This window comes from Cydia pomonella, chromosome 2 (assembly GCF_033807575.1).
Source record: "Cydia pomonella isolate Wapato2018A chromosome 2, ilCydPomo1, whole genome shotgun sequence".
In the NCBI taxonomy this organism is placed as follows: domain Eukaryota; kingdom Metazoa; phylum Arthropoda; class Insecta; order Lepidoptera; family Tortricidae; genus Cydia; species Cydia pomonella.
In genome coordinates, this window is record NC_084704.1 from 2,877,435 (window position 1) to 2,897,182 (window position 19,748).

The following is a 19,748-nucleotide window of genomic DNA, read 5'->3' on the forward strand; positions in this document are numbered from 1 at the left end:
TGCCAACTATACCAACGTCAATGCTTCATCACTAGATGCAGAGGTATAATAACAGCTGAATACTTTATACACACACATATCATAAACCCTCCATGATGCGTTTAAACACCGTACATGATAGAACATGATAGTCTCTTGTGTCGGTTCTACTGGACACTAGTATGGTTATTTCACAGAAAAAAACGAAAACACTATTACTTACATTTTTATCATACTATCAAGATCAAGCTACTGGCTTAAAGGCATCCTTATCATCTATGAAATCATTCACAGCATAGTACGCCTTACTTAACAAACAGCTCTTAACGTGTGTCTTAAATTTGTTAAGAGGCAAATTCACTATATCAGTGGGAACTTTGTTATAAAAACGTGTACAGTTCCCGACGAAAGACGTACTAACCTTACGGAGGCGGTGGGCGGGCACAGCAAGTTTATGCTTGTTTCTAGTGTTATAGTTATGGATATCACTGTTAAGCTTGAATTCGTTGATGTTTTTCCGAACATACATAATATTCTCAAGTATGTATTGAGATGCAACGGTAAGAATGCTTGCATCTTTGAATTTCTCTCTTAGGGATACTCGAGCGCCCAGTCCATAGATGGAACGTACAGCTCGCTTTTGCAGTACAAATATTGTCTGAATGTCTGCCGCTTTTCCCCACAACAGAATTCCATACGACATAACACTATGGAAGTAACTAAAGTACACCAGCCTGGCCGTCTTTACGTTTGTTAGCTGTCTGATTCTCCTCACTGCATAGGCTGCTGAACTAAGTTTGCCGGCTAGAGTGGCTACATGTGCATGCCATTGCAGTTTTGAGTCTAAAGTGACTCCCAGGAAAACAGTTCGATCTTCAAATTCCAGCGTATCACCTTTTATTTTAATTTTAATAGCTTTTATCAATGATCAACGATCAACGTCATTCCACGCAGACCAAGTCGCAGGCATAAGCTAGTGGCAAATAAAGTTGAAATTAATATCGCATTGTAAAAGAAAACTTCACACTAACCCTGTTGATTGCTAATTATTGCCAACTTTGTATTTGAAGCCTCTCCATAGGCCGTAAAACCATTTATAAAGGACGACAATGTAAAACATCCTTAGAGTTTTAACTGCTCTAACTTATAACGACCCCCACATTGTGTACTTTATGGCATAGGGCTGGGACTTTGATACCAGTTTTATTCATTTATAAAGGACACTAATAATGTGTAACATCCATACCTACTTATTTTCGATTAATTATGGCTACTCTACACGATGGCCCATCATACTGGCCCACTAAGATGGGCCAGCGTGTAGAGAGGGTAGTGGTGTCGGATGGGTTATGGTCGGGATGGCGATGGGATGGCCACGGTGTTGGTTTTTCGTCCGCACATCAAAGCTAGTGGGCCGGCGATGGTGAGTATAGTTGTTAGCTTTGTAGCTGGCCCGCAATGGCTTATCCTTTGTCTATTGTTAACTAAAACCGCGCGTGCCACTACCTGCAAAAAAAAGGGTCGTATAATTCTTAAGGTTCTCAGGTGCCCGAGCGCGGGCTAGTTCAACGCTCAAAAAAACAGTGTAGATGCGCTCTCCGATAACGCGCCTTTGTTCCGCATATCGAGGACACATTTTAGACTGGTTCGGTAGCGTTCGACTCGCCGGCACTCAGTAATCGTATAGGAACCACACAAGAAATCACAAATTATTTTTTCATTTGTTCATTTTGAATCTTATTTCAATTACTATAGGAGTTCTAATTAAATAACCGGTTAAAGTTATCCGGCCCTTTTAGCTCTCAACCCTCGCATGGCCATCTCGCTGGTCCAGCGCTTCATCAGTAGAGGAGCCAAAACCCTTTCACCAATGTCAGTACGAGGGAGATGCATTGTGTGTTAGTTTACGCACTCGTGGTAAAGATAAAGGTAGCTTTCATCGTCAATTGGCTACTTGTTTTTTTTTTGTAAATAATGTCAATCGATCTTGATTTTCCTGGGGATCAAATGTCTATATAGGACTCATGGCATTTGAGCTACACAACGGTCAGAAATGAGAGTTAAAGTCTGACGCTTGCACTCGACGATTGAAACGCCTCTAACAAAATGATAATGTAACGTCACATTACATTAGTCTGTCGTAAATGTATGGAAGATCAAAAGAATCGCTATTTTGACTCTGAAATATTGCGTTTATGTATATAGTTGTCATACAACTTATTTTTCAATAAAATATAGGGAATCGATTGGTACTATTTTCTTTTTACATTTTGAAAGTTAATTTATTTTATTTTATTTGGAGCTTTGTATTTTCTTTATAATTTCAATGTCTTTTTAAATTCCACTTTAATAATAGATGGCTCATTTTCTATCCATTTATCAAAATTTGGTTTTAATATTCAACATGTGTCAAGTACCCAATTCCATGCGAGTCCTGTCATCGACAAAAGTTGGCCTTGTGGTTTAATGCCCCCAAAATATGGACAACTACAAAACTGATTTGTCTCAAAGTCGCCAGAAGGGCGAAACGAACACAGTCAATAATTGCCCTATATTATTAATAATTGGTCATTATTACACGTAAGTGATTACTATAATATGGCGTGGGTCGTAACTGATATTAATAACAATTCCTGAATGTCAAATTCGTCATTTATTGTGAATCGTTTACTGTAGATTACGGGCCATATATCGTTTGTGTTAATAAATAATAATAATAGTAATAAATTTCTTTATTTCAGACTTTTGTTGTCTATAGAGTTATTAGTATTACACGAACTTACAACTATGTTAGTAACAACACAATATGAGAATTAAAATTAAACTTACATGGTCTTATCATCATGGTTTTATGATTAGAGTCCCAGTGTTTCATTATTTTTCATCACACTTCGAAAAAGCTCGAAAAAGGTCTTATTTCATGCAGGTGTACTGCAGGAAAAAGGCCTATATTGTTCCCGCGGGAGTTATGGATTGTGAAAAAAAAGCTATAACTCCCTAGGGAGTTTCATAAGTGTGATGAAAAACAATGTGTGTAACTACGGGGGTAAGAATATTGCTGCAGGCTGGAGAGAACTAAAGACCCGAGTCTTTAATTCTCTCCAGCCTGCAGCTGTTGGGAATTACCACCCTCGTATCCAAAATTTCACTTACCCCCCTCGTTGCACAATGTACTATTACCGGGCGGATCAGACAACAGCGATTAGGAGACTGGAGACTGTTCGGACTGCCGCACATTCGACGCATGAGGGAGGCGACTCTTTTACGCACAATCGCACTGAAGCCGTCTGTGTGCCGCAAACATCGCTGATGCACTACAGAAGCGCGGCAGTCCCAACAACATCCTAAATCCCTTGTTATATTGTACCTGTAGGGCATTGACAGTCTTCTGCGTGTATTTGGTCCACAAGCACGTGACTAAGGTGGCTTTCCGATTGCAACTGCCGCCGCTTTACAGCCGCAGCGCTGCGGCAGCGGGGAATGGGCAGCGTGACTGTGAATGTTAATTCAGTTCAGTTCTATTCAGTTTTTAGTTCTTATGCCATCTGTTCACTGGGACAATTTTGCTAGCGTCAAGGTTGTGGGATGCAGAACTTCGGCTGCAGGTCTTGATCCAGTGCTTGTAGAATTGTAGATGCTTGATCGGTTGAGAAAATCTATTCTAAATAGGGTTCAAGAAAAGCCAAAAATGGGGGTTTACATAAACTAATAGACAGAAATGGGCCAGCTGCCAATATATATATATATATATTTTGTTTAAATGGGATCAGTTTTAGTAGGTTTACAAACAGGAAAAAGAGTTTGAAATTGGTTAGAGTCTTTCACAAACTTAGCAAGAACATAATGTGTGCATTATCCGCATACTACGCATATGCGTGCGCATGGCTTCGGTACGCTGTAGTCCTTTGGGGTGATAGTGTCAAGGCCGAGCAACGTGCAGAAGAAGTGTATTCGAATTTTAGCGAATGTGCGTATACCAGACAGCTGCCGTCCGTACTTTGTCCGCTACAAACTATTCACACTGCCCTGCATCTATATATTGCAAGCTGCTCTTTTTGTTCGCGAAAACTCCCATTTATTTGAATTAAAACAGGATAAGGAAACAACTAGAGCACAGTATAGGAATAAATTGCAACTACCTCAAACAAAACTACAAATGTGTAGAAATATCCACATTACAAATGTATCCTAATAACTAATAAAATTCCAGACTCGATTAAGCAAGAACCTGAAAATGCGACCTTCAAAACTACATTAGAAATATTATTACTCGATAAATGCTATTATTCAGTTAATTATTTTTTTGATGATAATTTATAATTTCTATTTTATTTTGAATTATTACTGTACTGACTATTTATTTATCCATACAATTGTAACATATTTAAATGTATTAATAATTTAAATTTTATGTAGGTATTTGTAAATTCGGATGATGATCGTGACGAATAATTTTATTTTATAATGATTAGCTTAGATTTGTAAGGTATTAGTATATTGTTATTGTATGTCCTCACAGGGCGTCATGGACTGACTTACTGAATTGTATTGCAACACCTTAATAATGTATGTACATGACTATACAATGAAATGAAATGAAATGTTAATTCAATCTGGATTAGATAGGTATTGGATCTGTCAATGTCAAACGTGACGTTTTTGATTAAATAAATGTCACTTTTGACACTGACAGATCCGATCCGGATCTTATCCAGATCAAATTCATATCCTAGTTATAATTAAAATTGGAATACGAGTACACAATGCTATCCAGCTATTTCGTCTTTTCCGAAGAGCGTGAAAAAAGCCAGCACACCGCGTACACCGCTGTATATAGCTCTTGAAATGGTGACTAAGTTGGCTTACGTTACTATGTATATTATACAGTTATTTTCCGTGAAATTACTTTGCAAATGAGTACTGTAATATTTAAATAAAGCTTTCATTAGATGCCTGTAATAACGGTTATAGTTAAATAAGTGTCCTAGTAAATACGTTATTATAGCCTCCGGAGACCCAAACACAGTTGTTTATTTGTTGAATTTGGAACTTTTTGTTAATAAAGTAAAGTTTAGAATAGATTGTAGAATATGTCAAAAAATAGTAGCCCCGGTACTCAGGAGGATAAACGTCGGTATCAACACTCGACTGTCACGCCATCCCGTAAGGGTAGCAGAAATAGCGGCACATTTGAATACTAAATTTCGTGAATAATAAATGATTTAGTTGTTTCAAATTCATTTATTCAAACCGACGTCACAAATCGATGGAACACATTTGATTGATCTATTAGTAACGTTTGTTAGTAGGCTGAAATAGAATATTTATAAAAGATTCAGAATAATAGAGATATTTATTTGTTTCACTTTTCAAACCATAAGGTATTGAAATTTGATTTAAAATCGTCGGTGAATACCTATGTACCATACGCCACATACATGAGCGAAAAGAACCAAAAAAAAAATGTATTTTTCTAAAAGTTTTATGTTCAGGAAATATTCAACTCAGTTAACATTTAGACACATATATTTCATATTTATAGTACTATACAAATATTTTAAATACAGTGGTAATCATGAGGTAAAAGCGTTTTCATTATTGCTTTATCCGATTCTGACGAGTAAATGTTAAACGTACTTACAATGTATGACATGACACAAAAGTTTTAGATATGTCACAATTTCTGGGATAAGTAATTTTCAATTAGGTACCGGTTCGAACACAATACAATAATTAGGAATACTCAAAAATAAACATACATGTAAACCTATGTAAGTACTATTGATACAAATAGAACATACATATGATCAGATGAACTTAGAAAGCAGAAACACTAAGATTTTTCAGTACTACCAGCAGCAAAGTGCTCACTTAAGCTCAATTATTTTTTTAAAGCAAAGCTGTTTGGACACCAAAAACGAGCTAATACAAACACAAGCTAATAGAATAATAGTAGGTATCCCACCTTTTGGCATGTCCACAGGAGAGACGTGAATCTCTTTGATAAGTATGACCCAAAAACATTTAGTTCAGTGGGTTTTAATTGTCATATTCACTTTTTAAAGTCGATACCAAAAAAACTGGTATAAGTCGAGCCCATCCCTAAAGCGCGCTTTAAATGTATAAGGAAATAGCTCAATCTGGGCATTGGCCCGGTGCATTGAAAATTCCGGGCTTAACTACCTTGGTACCTACCGCCAATTTAGACATTAAGTGCTTGACTTAGTTACTGCTAGTTACTAACTATTTATACTGTTTGTTAGGTAATTAACTGCTGTGTTTTGTTTTCATAAAGATATATCGGTTCCAACAGCTTAAAGTATTGCCTCCAAAGGGTAAAGGTAATGCAGCTGTAGGTTCTGTTTAGCACTGCACTCTTGCAGCTCGGCCTTCGGCCTCGCGTGCTGTCGCCTACGTATGAGGCGCTTCGAGTCTTCGGCCCTACGCGGCTCTTGCAGCTCGGCCTTCGCTGGGTTCCGAAGCTCAGCGTGCCGCCACGAATAATTTAAATTTGCAAATTCCTGATTGATCATTATACCAATTTTTAGAAAGACGAAATTTTAGAATGTTATATTTGACGGCCTTCGGGCCTAGTCGAAGCAGAAGGGCCCGGGTTCAAATCATCGTAAGGTATCTATTTGTGTGTTTATCACAGAAATCCAAATTGAAGGTTTGCCAGCGAGCAATGAAGCGCAGTATTCTAGGATGGATCGCATCCGAAACACTACATTGCGCTCCAAAACACGCATAGCTGACGCAGGGGCGAAGACCGTCAGGCTGAAGTGGGACTGGCCGGGTCACGTCTGCCGGCCGCATGCATGCGGACAGGTGGGCTAGTATAGCCCCCAAATGGATGCCACAAGTTAAGCGCGGACGTGGCAGGTCCAGACAGAGATGGCGGGACGACCTAGACACCTTCAGAGGCCAGAAATAGCACAACAGCGGGAGTTGTGGAGATCACGGGGAGAGGCCTTCGCCCAGCAGTGGGACACCATATCGGGCTATAAAAAAAATCACAGATATTTGTTCCTGAGCTCTGGATGTTTCGTATGGAATTATTTAAATATATATTGATATGTCGTCGTCTAGTAACCCACAACACAAACCTTCGACTTCGTCTGCTGGGCATAAACATTCATAAAACCGGCCAAGAGCATGTCGGGCCACGCTCAGTGTAGGGTACCGTAGTTACTCTTCCGTCACAATAAGCTAAACTGAAGCTTAAAGTATAGTAAATTGTTAACCAACGGATGAAACGGTACCTTTCACGCGAGTTAAACAAATAGGCAAATTTGCATAATCAGTACCTAATTAAAGTAGGTAAGTCTTTTTACTATGAAGGGGAAACTTTTTGCGATAACTCAAAAACAGCTAAACTGATCATGTCCGCTATGGTTTTCATTTAATGTCTTTCTTAAGCTCTACTTCCACGATTTTTTTCATATTTTTTTGGATCTATGGTTCAAAAGTTAGAGGGGTGGGGGACACATTTTTTTTTCTTTCGGAGCGATTATCTCCAAATATATACACTTTATCAAAAAATGTTTGTTGAAGACCCCTATTAGTTTTGAAAGACCTTTCCAACGATACCCCACACTCTAGGGTTGAAGCGAAAAAAAAAATCACCCCCAATTTACGTGTAGGGGAGGTACCCTAAAAAAAATTAAAATTTTAGATTTTATTGTACGACTTTGTCGGCTTTATTGATTTATATATCCATGCCAAATTTCAGCTTTCTAGCACTAACGACCACGGAGCAAAGCCTCGGACAGACAGACAGACAGACAGACAGACAGACAGACAGACAGACGGACATGGCGAAACTATAAGGGTTCCTAGTTGACTACGGAATCCTAAAAAATCATCATTTGCCCTTCCCCATGTCTCAATTTCTGTAATCTACATAGTTCAGCGGTTTATTTTTATTTTATTTTATTTATTTAAGGTTCACCAACAATTGTTGACATCGATACATTCAAAACGAACAAGCTAATACATGTAAGGAGTGGTGTCACAATTACTTACAGGTAAACACGGCATGCGAAACAAATATAAGTAAACAACTATAGAAGTACCAAAATTTAACTCTTATTACTTACGTTTAAAAAAATATTTTCGGACAGATTTTATAAATTTATTTAGTGGGTCATAGTGCATATCCGCCTTGTCACAGCAGCCATTAGCAATTTTACATAACCTGCAGTTTAAGCGCGAAGAGGGACAGACAGACAGAGCTACTTTTGCATTTATAATATTTACCACTCTTTTAGATTAAATAAACTTTCTCATCAGTTCTTGAAAGTATTAAAGCTTTTGCTCGCCGAGAGTGCGGAGTGAGTAAAAAATCACCTTGCAGCAAAATACGCGTGTTTGAGTTGTGACGGAAAAATATGAAGTTGCATTTTTCAGTCTTTCTCAAAGACAGTTAAAGCTATTGAGGGACGTGCTTTCAAATTAGACGTTCCAAGAAACCTCGCCGTATAAACTTCATAAGATTTATAAATATAATATATCCGCCGATCTTATTAAGATCTCAAAGAAAACCAAAGGACCTACAGATTCAAAGCAACGTAACGAAGCGGAGAATTTAAAATAACCAGAACAAATTCGAAAAGTCGCCTTGTTCAAGTAATGAGCTTAGGCCGCGATATGATATAATTATGATGGGTAATATGAAAATTTCTGTGCGTTCGAATACGAACAAATTTGGGAGGTGGGAGAGGAAAGCGGGCGGGAAAGTTACGGGTGTTATATCATTTGGTAGGGTTATACTACGGTAGCTGCGTAGTAGAAAATAAGCAGTAAGTCATTATGATTAAAAGGCAGCTGAATCTAAAAATGGTAATAGTCAAAAGTCAATTTATAGGAAGAACATGAAAGTATACTTAGCGGCATATCATTGAACTATTTTGAACCGACTGAATAGTTGATTTATATCGCTTTAAAATTAGCAATTTTTGACAACTGCTGATTATAGATTAGCGGTTCTGTGAGCTGTAGATCTCGCGATCATAACTTCAAATTTAATAAATGTACTGCTCCGCTATTTTGAAAATTTCAAATAACTGCATCGATAAAAGAAATCTATTTAACCATCGATAATGCTCGGTCAATGAAACCGAGAAATCCGGTAACACTCGGTCAATCAAGCAGACTATTGGAAAGAACAGTGGCATTTCGGGAGTGACGACAGATGTGACACCTTGAACAAATTACGTGTGTATTTTTTGCATTGTCAGGAAATATTTTAAACCGTATTCGGTGTCGGTTACGGTGACGGTAACATGTCGCGGGTTCAATAGTTACCATCTCAAAAAATTACCAACGCGTCTAAAGAAGTTTTCACTTCAAAATTTGATTCACACTTCATTTGTCTGCGTAGCACCGTACACCATGATGGGGCTAAGAAGCTACTTATTAGGTACGCAAGATAGGCCAGGATTTTTTTTATACTACGTCGGTGGCAAACATGCATACGGGCCGCCTGATGGTAAACAGTCTCCGTAGCCTATGTACGCCTGTAACTCCAGAGGAATTACATGCGCGTTGCCGACCCTAACACTCCGCACCCTCGTTGAGCTCTGGCAACCTTACTCACCGGCAGGAACACTACACTATAAGTAGGGAGGGTCTAGTGTTATTTGGCTGCGGTTTTTTGTAAGGCGGAGGTGGAGGTAGAAGTGCACAACAACAAAAACAAAAACATGAATAAATTAAGTACAGGCTGATCAAATTAATTGCCACCATGTCTCGCGTATATTTCTACTGTGGTCTCAGGCTGAGGTGAGACCGTCAGACCGAGATCAGTGCGCATCGGTCGGTCACGGGGGGCGGTCGCGCTCCGTCGGTTAACTTTTGTCGGCTTTCGTGTTTGTGAACCACATGTAGTGAAGTGAGTATGAGTTTTTATTAGTTTTGGAACGTGGAAATAATATGAAAAAAGTTGGTATTTGGAAAATAGTTTTATGTAAATAGGGCTGCGTTACGGGTGAGTGATTATGATTAGTTTTGAATGAAATTGAGAATAGTTGGGAAATTCGGAAAAAAGTACCGTACCGGTTTTTCTTTAAAAAAACTGTAATAGTTTAGTTTTTGACAAAAAATAAATTTAAACGATTTTAACACATTCTCTGCCAAAGTTTTCGTAGCGCTACGCTCGTAGCCGAAATCAGCGTTTTCTATCTTTGTAGACAAAAGCGACTACGAACAGAGAACCCACTTGACTGTGCGTCACGACACTCAATGTGTGAAGTTATTCAACAGGTTTTATAAAAAAAATACTCTAGAGTAATAATTTTAATACCTACTGAATGTTGTTTGATTCGAACTCAGATTGATTTTGGTTTTTATTATTACTCAAGTTAATGTTTTGGAAAGATATATAGGAAAAAAGAAAAGTAGGAGGAAAAAAAAATAGCCGCCTTTTCTATTTCTATAAGTTAGAGGTAGTTGAGTACTATGCGTAGCTATAATTCTTTTTATACAACTGAAAAAAGTTGTAAGGTTAGCTATTTCTATAAGTTGGAGGCAGTTACTCAATTGCATACAACTTATAGAAAGGTAAGGTCAGGTAGTGTTATACTACACCTGCTAATTTATTTGAACGCCTAAAAAAAGTTGTACCTTGCTACTTTATAAGTTTTTTCAGCCAAATATTAACAGGTTTTTTCACATTTTTACGTGACTCAAAAAACTAATTGTACATATTTAACAATTTACAACTTCTAGTAACGATATTTATGTATAAACCAGGGATCGGAAACCGGTATTTTTTGTATGGGAACGAAAACGGTATTTTTTCGTTCTTTGTTAATTATTTCATTTCTAATTGGGCAATCTCATAATACGAAGTCGTTATCTAAAAACACAACCGAGTCCTATATTTGGAGTATAAAATAAACCGAAATATATGTTTATTTCAAAGTTTTTCCAAAAAACCGGTTCCGATCCCCATAATGGTTTATTAATGAAGTTAGAGTCTGATTTCTTTCCTAAATAGTACATTACGATACATTAAGTGCGAAAAATAGGAAGTTCGCAACTCGTGTTGATTAAAAACACTCATTTCAGTCGTGTTTTAATTTATTGCCACTCGTTGCGAATTACCTATTCGCACATGTATCGTACAACGTTTTACAGTACATATGAACCTTTAAATTTTCGACATAGTTAAATAATGTGCTAATTTACGCACTAGTGCGGAAAAGTAGCACCATATGTACTGTAAATAATATTCTACCATCAATGTTCTAATATTTTACCTGACTTTAAACTAAACAGTTTTCCACGTTCATTTATAAAACATTTCTAAAAAACGGCATTTTTATAGCTCTTCCTTTTCTTAGCTAATTAACTTTCTAAGAATATTTACCTTATGAATAATTACCTCTAAGGTCTAGTACACATACCGCTGACAAATCCTAGCTTAAATCTAAAATAGGCCCTTAAAGCATTGTAACAAGGATGCTGGCGGTATTTCCTCGTTGTATCGCAATGCTGACGTTGTGCGAAGAAGCCGCCAGCTCTTCGGTCACCAGTTCCATCAACCAGAGGCTTGTTTTAGTTTAGTTTAATTTTGTTTTAGTATTATGTAATTTTTTAATTTTAGTTTTAATTTAGTTTTCATTATTATTATATCGTATGGCTTTTCCTAAATGAAGATTTACAATGTTATTTACACAAAAAATAAATATACATATAATTATAATTTTATATCTAAATTGAGCAGCCAATCCCTTGCATCTGCTGTGAGGGCTATCAGGTCTTGCATGCCTCCGGCAAATCGGCTCTTGGGACATTTCTCTACGATGTGAGGGATTGTTTGGATAGGCTCCCCACAGTCACAGGCTGGTGTCGGCAAAATTCCCCATCTGTGGAGGTTGTGATTGCAGCGCCCTACTCCCGTTCGGATACGGTTTATAGTGACCCAAATCTTCCGTTGTTCTTTAAAGCCAGTCAGCAGTTTAGTGGGGTCTATGTTGATTTAGTTTCCATTGTAGATACCCTCCATATTACAGCAGCATAATATTAGGATAAAATAGCTAGTTATATAGCCGATGGACGATGTTTTGGGTAATTCGATTAATTATAGCTCCTCTACACGATGGGCCATTATACTGGCCCACTAAGATGGGCAAGCGTGTAGAGAGGGTAGTGGTGTCGGATGGCTTATGGCGCGGCGGGATGGTGATGAGACGGTCACGGTGTCGGTTTTTCGTCCGCACGTAGGTGGCCAGCGATGGTGCGTATGCATCTTCACATGGCCCATTCCATGGTGCGTGCTCTCGACCATCGCATGGCCGTCTCGCTGATCTAGCGCTAGGCCATGGTGTAGCAGAGCCATAACTATGGCATGGCCATCTCGTGGGTCCAGCGCTGGGCCATCGTGTAGAGGAGCCATTATATTATATTGGTAAAAACTGGAGGTCTAAGTAGATAGCTACTTCAGTTTTATAATATACTTATGATTAATAAATAAATAATTATAGGACATTATTACACAAATTGACTAAGTCCCACAGTGAGCTCAAAAAGGCTTGTGTTGTAGGTACTCAGACAACGACATACATAATATTACTTAAATACATTGAAAACATCCATGACTCGGGAAAAATATCTGTGCTCATCGCACAAATTAATGCCCTTACCGGGATTCGAACCCAGGACCGTCTGCTTCATAGACTGGGTCACTATCCACTAGACCAGATCGGTCGTCAATCATATATATATTTATTCATTTATTTAACCTTTATTTCTCAAAAGAAAATCGCAGTGTTAAATGATATTAAACCAAATTAGCATTTTAAACCGTAAAACGATAATAATCTAATTCCAGTTTCTGATTACGGGACAAATGTGCCTAATTTTGAGATTCAATATAAAGAAATTAATTTTAAACGTTAATTTATTGAAGATATTCAAGAACGTTGGTCTTTAGAGATAAGAGCAGCCCCTAACAGCCTGGTGGTTGATGCTAATTTAAAAGTTTTGCGCAAAAATGACATTTTTGGTACAAGCTTTTATCGCTCGCACAAATTGACTAAGTCCCACAGTGAGCTCAACAAGGCTTGTGTTGTGGGTACTCAGACAACGACATACATCATATTACTTAAATACATTGAAAACATCCATGACTCGGGAACAAATATCCATGCTCATCACACGAATAAATGCTCTCACCAGGATTTGAACCCGGGACCATCAGGTTCGTAGGCAGGGTCACTACCCACTAGGCAAAATCGGTCGTCAATATAATAATTTAAATGTAATATGATCCTAACTTGGTCGAAATAAATGAATTTATTTATTATTTATTTATTGTCGGCCTCGTGTAACGTTGTGTCGTCTCGTGTTGTGGCCTATGTTATACGGTAGTATTATAATGTGTGATGTTTATTTATTAAGATATTGGCTGTTGTTATTATAGTTGGCACCACTGTTTTGATATTTAACAAATTTAACACATATTAGTCCATAGAGATTTTTAGGGATAAGTTCGCCTTTGTACATAACATTTGTTTCTTTGTTTTGTTATGTCTGTTTTATGTTAACCTGTTTATGTTCAATAAAGTGACATACATACATAGATACATCAGTAAAAGCATTAGGATTACAGTCAAATGGCGTTTTAAAGTTTTAATCATGTGTCGAAAGATGGCAGTAAATTTACTGTGGCTACGAAATTTACTTTGACAATCCATATATTTCAAATTCTCATTGATACAGGTAGTGATATCATTCGAGATGTCACAAATACGTGACGTCATGAGATGTCAATCTTCCGAAACGCAGCGCTGTCCAATTTCGAATGATAGATGTGAAACAGTTATAGTAGTGATGTGTGAAACTTGATATGGGTTGAGTTATACTATGCATCGCAGCGAATGGTTCCTTTAACTCTTATTAACCAAATCAATAAAAAAAAAATTGATGAAATATATTTTTACCGTATTTTTAAATAAATGTGCTAAACATACCCGACCCCGACCCGGACCCGATCTGGACCCGGGTACGTCCTTAAACTACGTCCAAAAGAGAGGTATGGGCATTGTGAATGTCATCTCGCTTTTTGTGGTAGCAGCCAGTGGATGTCATTCCAGATGTAGAGCAGAGCTCAACTGGGGAAGTACCTCCACCTTACAAAAAACAGCAGCCAAATAACACTAGACCCTACTCATAGTGTTGTGTTCCTGCCGGTGAGTAAGGTTGCCAGAGCTCAACGAGGGGGGGGGGGGGGGGGGGCGGGTTTAGGGTCGGCAACGCACATGTAACTCCTCTGGAGTTGCAGGCGTGCATAGGCTACCGAGACTGCTTACCAGCAGGCGGGCCGTATGCTTGTTTGCTACCGACGTAGTATAAAAAAAAATCCAAAAAATGTCTACAAACATTTTATGTGACAGTTTTTTTTTTTTATATTATAGGACATTATTACACAAATTGGCTAAGTCCCATAGTAAGCTCAATAAGGCTTGTATTGAGGGTACTTAGACAACGATATATATAATATATAAATATGTATAAATACTTAAATACATAGAAAACACCCATGACTCAGGAACAAATATCCATGTTCATCACACGAATAAATGCCCTTACCAGGATTTGAACCCGGGACCATCGGCTTCATAGGCAGGGTCACTACCCACTAGGCCAGACCGGTCGTCAAGGGTAGTAATCCTGAGTTCTGAGTTCGAATCCCGGTAAGGGTATGTATTTGTGTAATGAGCACAGGTATTTGTTCCTGAGTCATGGAGTTCTATGAATTTAAGTATTTGTATGTTAATGTAGGGGTACAGATATTGCCTACTTTTCGAATTCGAAAATATTGTATTGCTTATTTATTGTGGAGAAACTCGTTAAAAAGATACAAGTTTCAAGCAATTTGTCAATGTGGTAATACCCACAGAATATGCAAAAGTAGCTTCTTTGCAATAAAACTAAAGCAAATGACCTGGGAATGTATTTTCCCTCGTTAGCGAGCCAGCAAAATAGCTGAATGTGTGTTTTCCGGCGCGATAACACGCCGGCAAGGATTCCACAGCACATGTTATATCACACTCAATATACATAGTATATTTACGTTTTAGCATATTCAGTGCCGGCAAAGAGATATATATATATCTCCGTATAAAATAATTTTATTTATTTGAAATGAAAAAAGCGCGCCTCGAAAAATCAAGAAATAATTGCTTTGATCTCGGACCGTCTAGAACGCAAAATTACTAGTCTAATATTTTGCCTATATCCCTTTTAGTCTACATCGCAAATGGTCTAGAACACAAAATGACCACTTATAGGTAGGTTAGATTAGTTAGTTATCTTTTAATGGCCGAAGGCCAAACCGCACAGAAATAGGAGCCCCGCGGCAGCGGGGCTTCGTCGACATCGCTAACGTAAAGGTAAATCGACCATACGTAGATAAATAATTGTAGTAATTTTGTGTTCTAGACCATTTGCGATGTAGACTAAAAGGGATATAGGCAAAATATTACACTAGTTATTTTGTGTTCTAGACAGTCTAAGACTAACCCGAAATAATTACACACGAAAAGACGGCGATATAGTTTTGGCTTATACTCGAGTAGATGGCGACACCGTTTGATATTTAACACATATCAGTGAAAGAACATGGGTCAAATAGCCATTTCTTTCTAAGAGCTTTAGTCGTGTGTCAAAAGATGGCAGTAAATTTAGTTAACTACAAAATTTACTTTGACAATACGCCTTTTAAATTCTCTTTGGTGTCACCCGGCCGCGAACCGCCGGATTTTGACACCGTTCGGCCAAAACTCCTCCTTGGCTGAGTTCGCCAGGCGTTCAGTCGAAGCGCTTACCACAAAATGTTCAAATTTATTTTTATTATTTACTTCCTAAACACCTGACAAGTATGTACAATGTATGTGTATCTGTATGTATGTGTGATCTTACACGTTTTAAATAAATTAGTTATTATTTATTTTGCAATCAAGTTTACTACCAACATTAAAACGCAATAAACGTAAAACCGACGACCAATTTGTCCTAGTGGGTAGTGACCCTGCCTATGAAGCCGATTGTCCCGGGTTCGAATCCCGGTAACGGCATTTATTTGTATGATGAACACAGATATTTGTTCCTGGGTCATGGGTGTTTTTATGTATATAAGTATGTATGTATATATATATACGTAAGTCGCCTAGTTCCCGATCGATCTGTAAGATTGTTCCCAAATATTTATATTTAAAAATAGATAAATATATTTTAATGTTGTACTTATGAAAAACAATAAAAAAGCAACATTATCAATCCATTAAATCCACTTTATTCAAATCAAATTTTAATTTAAGCGGCGTGAAGTAGTAAATCCCCCGTAGCACGGCTACGGATCCGTAGCGGAAACCGTTCGCGCTACCCGTAGCAGTTAAACATTCGTAGCATGCTACGAAAATACCACAAATGCCAACCAAAAGGTAGTAAGTCATTCGAATATCAGTTTAATTTTAAACTCTAATTGTTGACATTATGATTGTGTTTCCAATATTTTGTTTTCGATTTGAAGTTTGCTTCTTTGATAATATAAAAATATCTTGGTTTTACTTATTTTACGTATCGTTATTTAGCTGTGACGGAATGTGAAATAATATTATTATGGCTTCTCATAAGAAGTTTATTCACCTGTGAGTTTCAACTGAAGATATCATAAAAATAAGTAATAATGCCAGCGTAATGTGTATTCCGTACTTCCCGTAAATCGTAAGTAAAAGATAATAATAGACATGTATTCTTTTAGTCTGTAAATATTTAGACTATAAATCAGTTTTTGATTAAAAAGTAATTTTTGGTACAATATTTTATGGCTGACTATAGTAGTAGTAAAACACTTTATTGTACAAAAAGAAACATAAAACAGGAAAGAACACACATCATTTGTACAAAGGCGAACTTATCCCTTTAAGAGATATCTTCCAGTTAACCTTTGAGCAATTTGACTGTATTTTTCTTTCCACAGGCAACTAATACTCATCGAGACAATTCTAAAACTATCATGGCCACCTCCTGTCTCTATCATCAGATGAGCTCAATGGTAACATATTTTTGCATTGTCACCCGACTTACATATGTATGCAAAATTTCAGCTCAATCGGAAACCGAGAAGTGGGTTAAATTTAGCTTTCAAAATTTGACCCACACTAACATACATACTAAAAGGGCAAGTTAAATAAAAGCTTGTAAAAAAGATCTAAAATAAAGCTAAGGGATTGGCGGCAGATTTCCGAGTTCAAATTCCAATAATTTTCGAACGCGAAGTGCGTGGGCGAGGGGGGGGGGGGGGTTTAGTTTCGTGCGTGGTGGGGATTGATTAGTAACATGAATCGCTGCCCAACAGGGCAGCGTGCATATTAGGGTGGGTTATTTTTACTTCTTTTATTTTTTTTATTTCTTTTTTTTTCTTCTTATATTTTTATGAACTTTTATTTTTTAGGGAGCACAGTAAAAAAAATGGTGCTAATTGGTGATTAATTATTGCCTATATTTTTAATTTATTTATAGTTTTAAAGTTATTGCCTCCGGGTTTTAGTGACAAAAAAAAATGCTTATTTTGGGTACAGGACAAATATAGCGAGCCATGTTATAAGTTAAATATACAAAAATATCCAATAATTTAGGTTATTTTACCGTATTTCTTCAAAACTAAAGAAATCGTACTCGGACCGCCAGGGCAGTTTGTATGGCAGATTTTGGACTTCATTGCTAAGTTAATAAGGGTTGTAATAGATGATTTTATTTAGCAAACTATTAGTCTTTTTTTTATTCCGTAGACTAAAATGACAGTTCATGTGTTCTTAGTTTTTAACGTCTCATAAATAGTGATGTGCTACAACCGGTAGATACCGAAAAGAAACTTTTGGAAATACTTATATAGGTACACCATTTTGAGGTATTTAAAAACTTTGTATCCAGGTCTATATATAATATTTCTAATATTTAAAAGCGATTTTATTGCAAGATTTATGTCGCGTCGAAGCTACGTATCATATAGCTCATAATGCAATTTTTAAATGTTTGAGTAGATTAGTAGTGAGAGATTTTATTTATCGTTTATTTTTAATCTAAAATCAATTTAATATTTATCGGTTATTAACAAACCGAAATCAAAGATCAGCACTGTTTGTTTTAAGCTGGTCACATTATTTCTACGTTTGACATTTGTGGTTGTCATTTTAGTCGGAATAAAAAACAGACTGTAGCAACTTTATGCCGTTTTCACGCGACTTAAATGTCAATTTTACAAGCATGAGAAGAAAAAAATTAACTAGTTAGCTTGTCGAAAAATGCTTGCACAACTTGCGCTTGAACGTGAGCTTGGTTTGAGCCTGTCTGATGCTGAGTTCCCGGAGCTCATGTTTTAATTTGCTTTTAAGAGTCCTTATTCCTACAGACGAGCGTATTTTGTAAAATGCTTCCTTTTTCATTCAAGATTACGACGTAACTATTAGTATTTATTCAAAAACTGATAACGTACTTAAATAATCGTTTCCTAAACTAGGGGCTCCAACAGTTCAAATTTTCATTTTCTCTTTTAAACCTCTTTTTTAATGAGGTTTTTTGGGAGTCTTTTCCAAATTTTGCAGTGAGATGTGGCGTTTCGGTTCTCAATTTTGCTATAAACAAGAATCATTTGGTACATGAATGACTACAATTTGATTCAACATATCTCGTACGAGGGGCTGGAATGATTAACAATCGAAGATTCATTTGAAAAAACTGATAAAATACCTTCCGAGTTTTCTTCATTTTTTTGGCGAAAACAGGGTTTTATTATATTTTATTTCCGCAAATTGTACGCATATTTTGCTTTAAAAATAATATTATAGCAAACTGTAACTTTATGTTAACCTATAAAAAAAAAAATCGTAACTATGGGACCTACATTGCCGTAAATTTATATTTTTTTAAAACACGTATAAATCACGCAGCAGCGACGCCCCGCTCTCAGTCCGCGCGGAGCGCGCTTAGAGGACGGACCTGTGCTCGATTGTCAGGCATTCGTTGCGATCGTAATCAGCTACGGAGTTCCGAGAAGTGCTATATACTGCGATTAGAAAATCTTAATAAAAGTTCATTTTTTACAGTATGCCTAACAGACTCGCTTATTGATGGATTTACAGTGTTACTTTTTTTTTAATACTAAGTCGGTGGCAAACAAGCATACGGCCCGCATATGTACGCCTGCAACTCCAGAGGAGTTACATGCGCGTTGCCGACCCTAACCCCCTCCCGCCCCTCGTTGAGCTCTGGCAACCTTACTCACCGGCAGGAACACAACACTATGAGTAAGGTCTAGTGTTATTTGGCTGCGATTTTCTGAAAAACGCATTTTCACTTGAAATTACGTTAGGGTTTGCATTATTATTTTTGACCCGGATGAAGTCCAAGTTCTCATGATGGAGTCAGGAGTTGGTCACCAGAACTCCTAATCTACTAATTATAATCCCATCGTGTTTGGGCTCAAAAGATTTGCCCTGACGTACACCATCGATCTAGATGAGGTCCAGGGTCTCATGATGGAGTCAGGAGTTGGTCACTAGAACTCCTAATCTACTCATTATAATTCCATCGTGTTTGGGCTCAACAGAGTTGCCCTGATGAGCACCTTCAATCTAGATGAGGTCCAGGGTCTCATGATGGAGTCAGGAGCTGGTCACCAGAACTCCTAATCTACTCATCATAACTCCATCGTGTTTGGGTTCAATAGAGTTGCCCTGACGAGCACCATCAATCTAGATGAG

General features: G+C 37.4%; 1 protein-coding gene across 1 annotated transcript in view; it reads left to right on the forward strand.

Moving 5' to 3' along the window:
* The first annotated feature begins 9,707 nt into the window (after positions 1–9,707).
* Positions 9,708–19,748, forward strand: part of LOC133531254 (hemicentin-2-like) — a 247,491-nt gene continuing 237,450 nt past the window's right edge. The window contains exon 1 of the mRNA XM_061869391.1: positions 9,708–9,871. The gene's annotated coding sequence lies outside the window, so the exon portion shown is untranslated. The remainder of the gene's footprint in view (positions 9,872–19,748) is intronic.